This window comes from Microtus pennsylvanicus, chromosome 13, assembly GCF_037038515.1.
Source record: "Microtus pennsylvanicus isolate mMicPen1 chromosome 13, mMicPen1.hap1, whole genome shotgun sequence".
Classification (NCBI taxonomy): domain Eukaryota; kingdom Metazoa; phylum Chordata; class Mammalia; order Rodentia; family Cricetidae; genus Microtus; species Microtus pennsylvanicus.
In genome coordinates this window covers 2,931,759-2,939,062 of record NC_134591.1, presented here as the reverse complement: position 1 = coordinate 2,939,062, position 7,304 = coordinate 2,931,759, and the positions used below count along the sequence as shown (strand labels likewise).

General features: G+C 49.6%; 1 pseudogene; it reads left to right on the top strand.

Annotated features, from left to right (window-relative positions):
• The first annotated feature begins 235 nt into the window (after nucleotides 1-235).
• On the top strand, nucleotides 236-320 carry LOC142834541 (small nucleolar RNA U3; annotated as a pseudogene).
• Nucleotides 321-7,304: the final 6,984 nt, after the last annotated feature.

Below are 7,304 nucleotides of genomic sequence, written 5' to 3'. Positions count from 1 at the left end.
GGAATCAAAAGGCTTTGAAGAATAATTAACTGTGAGGAGGGCAATGGAGCCAGGGAGGTCTCCATTCCAGTCTCTAGATATGAAATAGGGCTTGTTCCCAAAGAGGGACCAATGGGAGAAGAGAAGCAGAGGGGTTTACCATGGAGACCACCAATGTACCCCCCGTGAGTCATCCAAACACCATCAATCAGCTTGGCAGATGCCTTAAAAGTGTCCTGTTAGTGGTGGCATTCTTAAGACTATACTTTCAGGGATCATTTCTATAGCTTGTTACTAGTGTGGCATTCTTGAATTAAGAATGATTCCTGCCGCTTCCTGGTGACATCATCTCTTATGCACAGGGCCAAAGCAGGATAAATCCAGGTTCGTTCATCCATTCCCCAATGTCCACGAACCATCTCTACACTCAGATCACCACAGGAGGCAGAAACCCCTTCCCAGAGTGCCTGAGCACATACAAATGACTGAACCCTAGCAGAGGTCGAACATGGCGAGGCGTGGGGGAAGCAGGAGCAGTAGGAGGAAGGCAGTGGGCCAGACAAGGCTGGACCAGGCAGCCTGAGAGCATAGGCTTGGAGTGCGAAGAAGGGGGGAGCACCGCCCTGAAGACATCTGGGAAAGCACTGCTGGCAGCAGATGTGCTTGGCTCCTGGAACTGAGAAAAGGGAGAAGAGGAGACAGCACTCAGGTGGACAGAGGCAAGCTGAAGGTGCTTCCACACTTCTCCCAAAGAGGCCCAGGCCAGGGCCGGCTCTTACCCTGCATGGTAAGGGAGACTGTTAGACTTTGCTTTTCTATTGCTATGACAAACAACCATAACCAAAGGCAACCGGGGGGGGGGGGAGTTTTAGTTTGCAGATTTGCATGGGAAGCCAAAGCGGGGATTCTTCAGGGACAAATGAAGTAGACGGCGGGGAGAAATGCTGTTTACCAGGTTGCTTCCTCCTGCCTGTGTAGGGCCAGCTTTCTTACACAACACAGGAAGGACCATGGTCAGGGTAACACCACACACACTGGGTCGGGCCCCTCCTCCATCAAACAGCAATCAAGAAAATGCCCTCAACAGACATGCCCACAGGCCAATCTGATGGAGGCAATTTCTTAATCAGGGTTCTGTTTTCCCAAGTATGACAAGTTGACAGTCAAAATTAGTCATCATGGTAGCTGTGGGCAGAAGAGATATGATTGACTCACTCAAGGAAGATCACATGGAAGGAGCAAGCGAGCATGTGCAGCCAAGGCAATAACGTGGGAAGGAAACTGGAGAGGCAGATACGAAGCTGGAGCCCAACAATGACACCATAGAGTAGACTTGGGTGCTGTGATTGACAGTCAGCAACTATGATGTAAATTTCCAGAGTGGGGCTGTGAGATCACCGACCTGAGCCTTTAAGTTTCTGGCCACTCTGAGCGGCCACATCCCACAGCTTGAAATCAGGTCTGTCCACCCCCACCCCACCTCTGTCTCTCTGGAAACAGAGTCAATAAGTCATGCTGTGTCGAATATCACCTAATTTTCTTATTTTTTTTTTAATTTATTTATTATATATACAATGTTCTGTCTGTGTATATGCCTGCAGACCAGAAGAGGGCACCAGATGGTTGTGAGCCACCATGTGGTTGCCGGGAATTGAACTCAGGACCTTTGGAAGAGCAGGCAATGCTCTTAACCACTGAGCCATCTCTCCAGCCCCTCACCTAATTTTCTAATCTTGCCCAGTACCTGGCATCTCCAGTGCTTTGTCACATAGGCTGTGTTGACCTAAATCACACCAGTGCAGACCCTCCTGATACCCCCTTAAAGGATATAAAAGCCACCTATTTCCCTTACTTCAGGGCTTTTTCTCTGAAGGTTTCTCCTCTGGGCCCCCTGACTTACGTTGTCTAAGACAGTTACCAGTCTCTTACTTTAAGCCATCCCTCTCAATGAAGCTCCTTTCCAGGTCTGAAAGGGAAGCCTCTCTCTCCCTTTGAGTCCTTATTGTGCAGTATATGATGTGATATGCTGTCCCCTTTCTAATGCTCTCCCACCTCAAGGCTCAATCATGCTCTCACAGTCTCGACCATCTCTCCTAGGAAAGTCCAGTGAAGGGTGTTTCCATGAAAGTTCCTTTCCCATACCAACCAACCCATCTGTCATCCTTTTTCTCTACCAAGGTCTTTGTGATAGAAAAGAGGGATCTAGAGCAGGACATGGAAGAGAGAAAGGAGACTGGGTTGTGGTAGACTCAATGCCTTGGATCATCAGACCCAGTGAACCATCTGTCTTGCCGATGTGGTCAGAGACAGGCATGAGCTAGCCCACAGTCACACAGCAATTAGCAGTGAGGGGGGGGACTTGAATGAACTTCATGATCCTGCTCCCCCAGACCTAGGCCCAACTGAAATAAACTGGAGCCAATGAGGCCCATGGGAACAGAGGACAGTGAGCAGAGGGACTTCTCGTGAGCACCCACGCCACCATCACTGCAGCAGGCGACAGGTAGACACACGCTCCTCTGGGATAAACTGTTCTTCCTGTTTTCCCGATGAGAAGCAGAACCTCAGGTCCTGCAGGCCCACTCAGCATCCTTGCAAGCAGAAGATAACTCACCTAAAGTCTGTGCGCGGGCTGCATGTGCTGAAGATATCTGTCGGCGAGGCTGGCAAAGAACGGATGGGCATAGGTGAGCTCTATGAGTCTAGGGCTCATTTGAGAAAGAACTCAGCCAGTGAGCCATAAGGAAGGACCCCATCACCACCTGCTGGCTGAAGGAGGAGCTCCAGAGTACAGGCTTGTAACCCTTCTACTAACAGATCAACTCTGGCCTTCAAAGTGGTGGAGCTGGATAGGTAAGTGACTTGACAGTGGGAAGGGAGTGGACCAGGGTGACCCACCGCTTAGCCAACAATGGGCTTCTGGGACTGGGGCTGCACATCCAGCTGCCCAATACCTTTTCCTCTTTCCAACGCATGGCTTCCAAGATCTTCTGTTGCTGTTGCAAGGCCAGTGAGTCGACTCACAACACTGCTAGCTGCCACTCTCCAAGAAATTCCCAACAGGAACACCCTCGGACCTTCAGTAAGTCCATACTTGGAACAATGGGCACAAGCTTGAGTTACTTCTTGGTAATTCAGTCTCCCCAGCTACTTCTTGCCAGGACACCTTCTTTAAGACTTTGTGGGTATAGAAAACTTATAATCCAACTGTCTACAGACTCTACAGGAACTGAAGCTGAGGCCATGGAGGCATGCTGTCCACTGGCTTGCTCAGTCTGCTTTCTTATACAACCTGAACCACCTGCCCAGTGATGGCACTGCCTACAGTTGGTTGAGTCTTCCCATATCAATCATTAGCCATGAAAATGTCCTATAGATCTGCTGACAGGCCAATCTGATGGAGGCATTTTTTCTATGAAGGTACCTTCTTTCCAAATAACTGTAGCTTGTGTCAAGTGGACAGAAACAAACCAGCAAGATCACCTTGAACTTCTGATTGCCCTGCCCCCATCTCCATGGTGAGATTACAGACTGGCACCTTCAAACCTATTTAACGTAGAGTTGGCGATTGAACCCAGGTCTTTCTCTATGCTAGGCAAGCACTCTACCTCACTCAGCTATGTCTCCAGGCCTGTTTTCAGAACCATGAACAATCATAGGAATCCTAGGTAGAGTATGATTAGACTTTTTATTCATAATAAAAAAAAACTTTGTCCAAGATGCCTTCTCCTCTGTTTTTTTAGATATGAACACAAGTGCTTATCAAAGGAGTTTTCAAAGGAAACAGTTATTCAACTTCTCTGATAACTGGCCAGTATTTAAGGCATGTAACATTGCAAGACCCTGAAGGTTCTAGAAGGAGCATCCTGTAGTCTTTGAGCTGTGCAGCTGCTGGAGGGTCTCCAGAGAATGAAGAAGGCAGTGGCCAGGAGTCATGAAGACTGATTCAAAAACTCTACCACGGGAGTAGAAGAGGTCTGAGCCATCCCTGTGCCATCTGCATGAGACACTCCGGCTCCTGACACAGCCAGGGAGAGGGGCTGCTTGCAAATAAAGTCCTTAGCCGCATCAGATGACGTGTCCTCCTCTGCTCACTTCTCAGACTCCTCTGATTCCCATAAATGGAGAATAAGATGTGCCTGCCATCTCTTATAGGAGAGGTAGTTTTACTATTCTACAACATTTAAGCTTCTCTCAACCAACCCTCAAGTACCTAGGAAAGCCATGTAGTGGGGAGGCTTGTGTAGACGGGTGCTACTATAAACATTTAGAGCCAGGGGACACGATTCTGCTCACAAAGACAGTGAATAGTGATGCTGATCATGGGGCACCCTGCCATCAGCAACCCCAGGGCTGCACATGCCAGATGCAGGAGCCCCCCAGGGGCACCCTGCCATCAGCAGGGCTCCCATCTCAGGCAGTAACCCCAGGGCTGCACAGTGCCCGGATGCAGGAGCCCCCCAGGGGCACCCTGCCATCAGCAGAGCTCCCATCTCAGGCAGTAACCCCAGGGCTGCACAGTGCCCGGATGCAGGAGCCCCCCAGGGGCACCCTGCCATCAGCAGGGCTCCCATCTCAGGCAGTAACCCCAGGGCTGCACAGTGCCCGGATGCAGGAGCCCCTCTCCCCACAAGAGATCCAATCTCAGGCAACAACCCCAGGGCTGCACAGTGCCCGGATGCAGGAGCCCCCCCCCCCCCCCCGTCAAGAGATCCAATCTCAGGTAAGTAACCCCAGGGCTGCACAGTGCCGGATGCAGGAACCCCCCCAAGGGGCTCCCATCTCAGGCAGTAACCCCATGGCTGCACAGTGCCGGATGCAGGAACCCCCCCCCCCAAGGGGCTCCCATCTCAGGCAGAAGCCTGCCACTCTGGTAGCACAGGATAACTTTGGAAGCAAAAGAAGAAAGAGTATTTTGCACCTGACTTTGGGGTTCAGGGAAGGCTTCCTGGAGGAGTCAGTACTTGAAAGCTCTGAAGGTTGAAAGGGAACTGACCAAGAAGAAGAAGCAAAATTAGAAAATCTGGGAAACAGATCTGGGGAGGTGCACGGGTCACAAGCTTCAAACTCTGTACTACCTCAAGAAAAATTCTGCACTGGGGTGTGATATAGTGAGAAATGGGCAACAAAAACCTAATGCCATCCCAAGGGGTCCCCAACTCCTATGTCATTACCTCCAGAGTTAGGACTTCAACATGAAGCCTGGGGGACAGTCACAAGGTGAGTAGGAAGTCAACACCCTGTACTCGCACACCCTTTGTGTGTCCCGCCTAGAGAGAAAGAAACCCGACACTCTGTCACCGACTGTGTTCACATCTACGCTTAAAATCACATCTCTTTCTCAATGCCATGACAAACTACCTGGCAAAGGCAACTTAAAGGGTAATCTTGGTGTACAGTCCGTCAGGGGCTCCACGGTGGGACCATGTCCACACTGCATCCACAGGAAGAGTGATCCTTCTTTCCTTTTTACTTAATCTGGGATCCCAGACCCTGGGATGATGATACCCACATTAAGAGTGTGCCCCCCTCCTTATTTAAACAGGCCCAGGGTATGTTCTTTGGTGGTTCTAAATCCACCCATGCAGATTAACCATCAGTGTGAATGGTGAGTATGAGTGTATTCATGCAAACATCATGGGAAGTTTGGCTACAGCTTCCATTTCTAAGACTCTGTGAAAAGCAGTTCAACCAAAACAAGACAAAAAGGTTAGCAAAGCACGTGGGTTTCACAACCTAGGAAGCTGGCACAGGGTGAGGAAATTAGAATGTTTGCTAATAGTAAGAGGCAGGCTGAGACTCAGACCCGGGAAGTCTATCCACACTCTTCACACCTCTGGTCGTGTTGCCCCTCATCAATGACAGAATGACATCAGGTATTGTTCTTTTCCTCATATTGGCTGTTCATTGCCTGCTTTTAAAAATGGAGCTGAAATGGTTAATTTTTTCTTGGCAGCTGCTGAACAGCTTTGGCAATGGCTGGAGCTAAAGATATGAGGAGGAAACAGCATCCTTTCCTGGTCCCACAATGGTCTCGTTTTGTGGGGTGTTGCAGCTTCGCAGCTTCAGCTTAGGTGACTTTTTAGCTCAGGGTTCAGCTGCACTGAGGACTGGAGACACGTAGCATCTGTGTCTCCTTGTGTCCCTTACGAATGGAGTAGCCCCAATGAGACATCTCCCTGTAACAGCACCTTAGAAGGCATGCTTCTAGAACATTCTACAGACAAATTTCTCAGTGATTGTGAGCCATAGCCATAGCCTCAACAAAATTTGGCTCTCAGTCCTAGGTGGGGCTCCCCTCTCTCTGCTGCTCACATGCCCACAGATCTTTCTGCTACCACTGCCTCCTTACACTATCTCTTACTAGCGCTAACAGTTATTAGCACTAGAAGTTGATTTATCCAAACTAGTGTGTGGTTTTGGACCTGACTAATACATAAATAAAACCAGAGCCAGCCCTAGCAGACAGGAAAAACTCATGGGCATGATCGGGGCAGCAGCAGCGTAGGAGACTGGAGAAGAAGCCCAGGTCACAGTGTTTCTTGGGGAAAGCTGACCTCTAGTCCAGACCATGTGGGAAAAAAAATAGAGAATGAGGTTCTCATAGTGTTGGGAACACTCTGACAACACTCATTGTCCCATTCTGGGCTGTGTCTAGGTGAAGGAGCCTATGGGGGCAGGGGGAGGAAGAAAATGGAAGAGAGGAGAAGGATTGTTGAAGAGGAGGAGGAGGATAGAAGGAGGAAGGGAAGGAGAAAGAGCCAGGAATGCTGATGTGGGCTTATAATTCCAGACACAGGAGTATGGCAATTTAAAGACCAGCTTGGGGTATATAGAAAGACCCCATGCAAAACAAGCAAGGATGTGGGGAATATTTAGAAGACATACCAGAACAATGGCCGTAGAAAAGCAGATGGGTTTATGGCCTGGGAGCAGTGTAGGGGGTGGCTAGCAGTTTAGAAGCTGACTATGGTATAGCCCAATGCCCTGGGCCTCCCTGAGGGCCAGCTTCCTCTTCCTCTCCAGTTCTCACAATCAGGCAGTGCGGGGAGGCGCTCTGTACCATCTCTCTGTACCATCTCCCAGGCCAGCCTTCTTCCTTTCCCAGCACACCCCATGCTCTGCCTTTGACTCTGCTTCCTGCAACAGACAGTGGGTACTCTGAACACCAAAGAAACTTTTCATAATTTAGAAGAGCCTCCACAGAAAGCTTGCGAAGACGTTGCTAGCCTGTGGCTGTTAAAGGAGCCTCGGGCTCGGTACAGCATATGAAGGATTTTCAAATAGCAGTAAAGAGATCCAACAGAAGTCAAAGAAGCCCCATT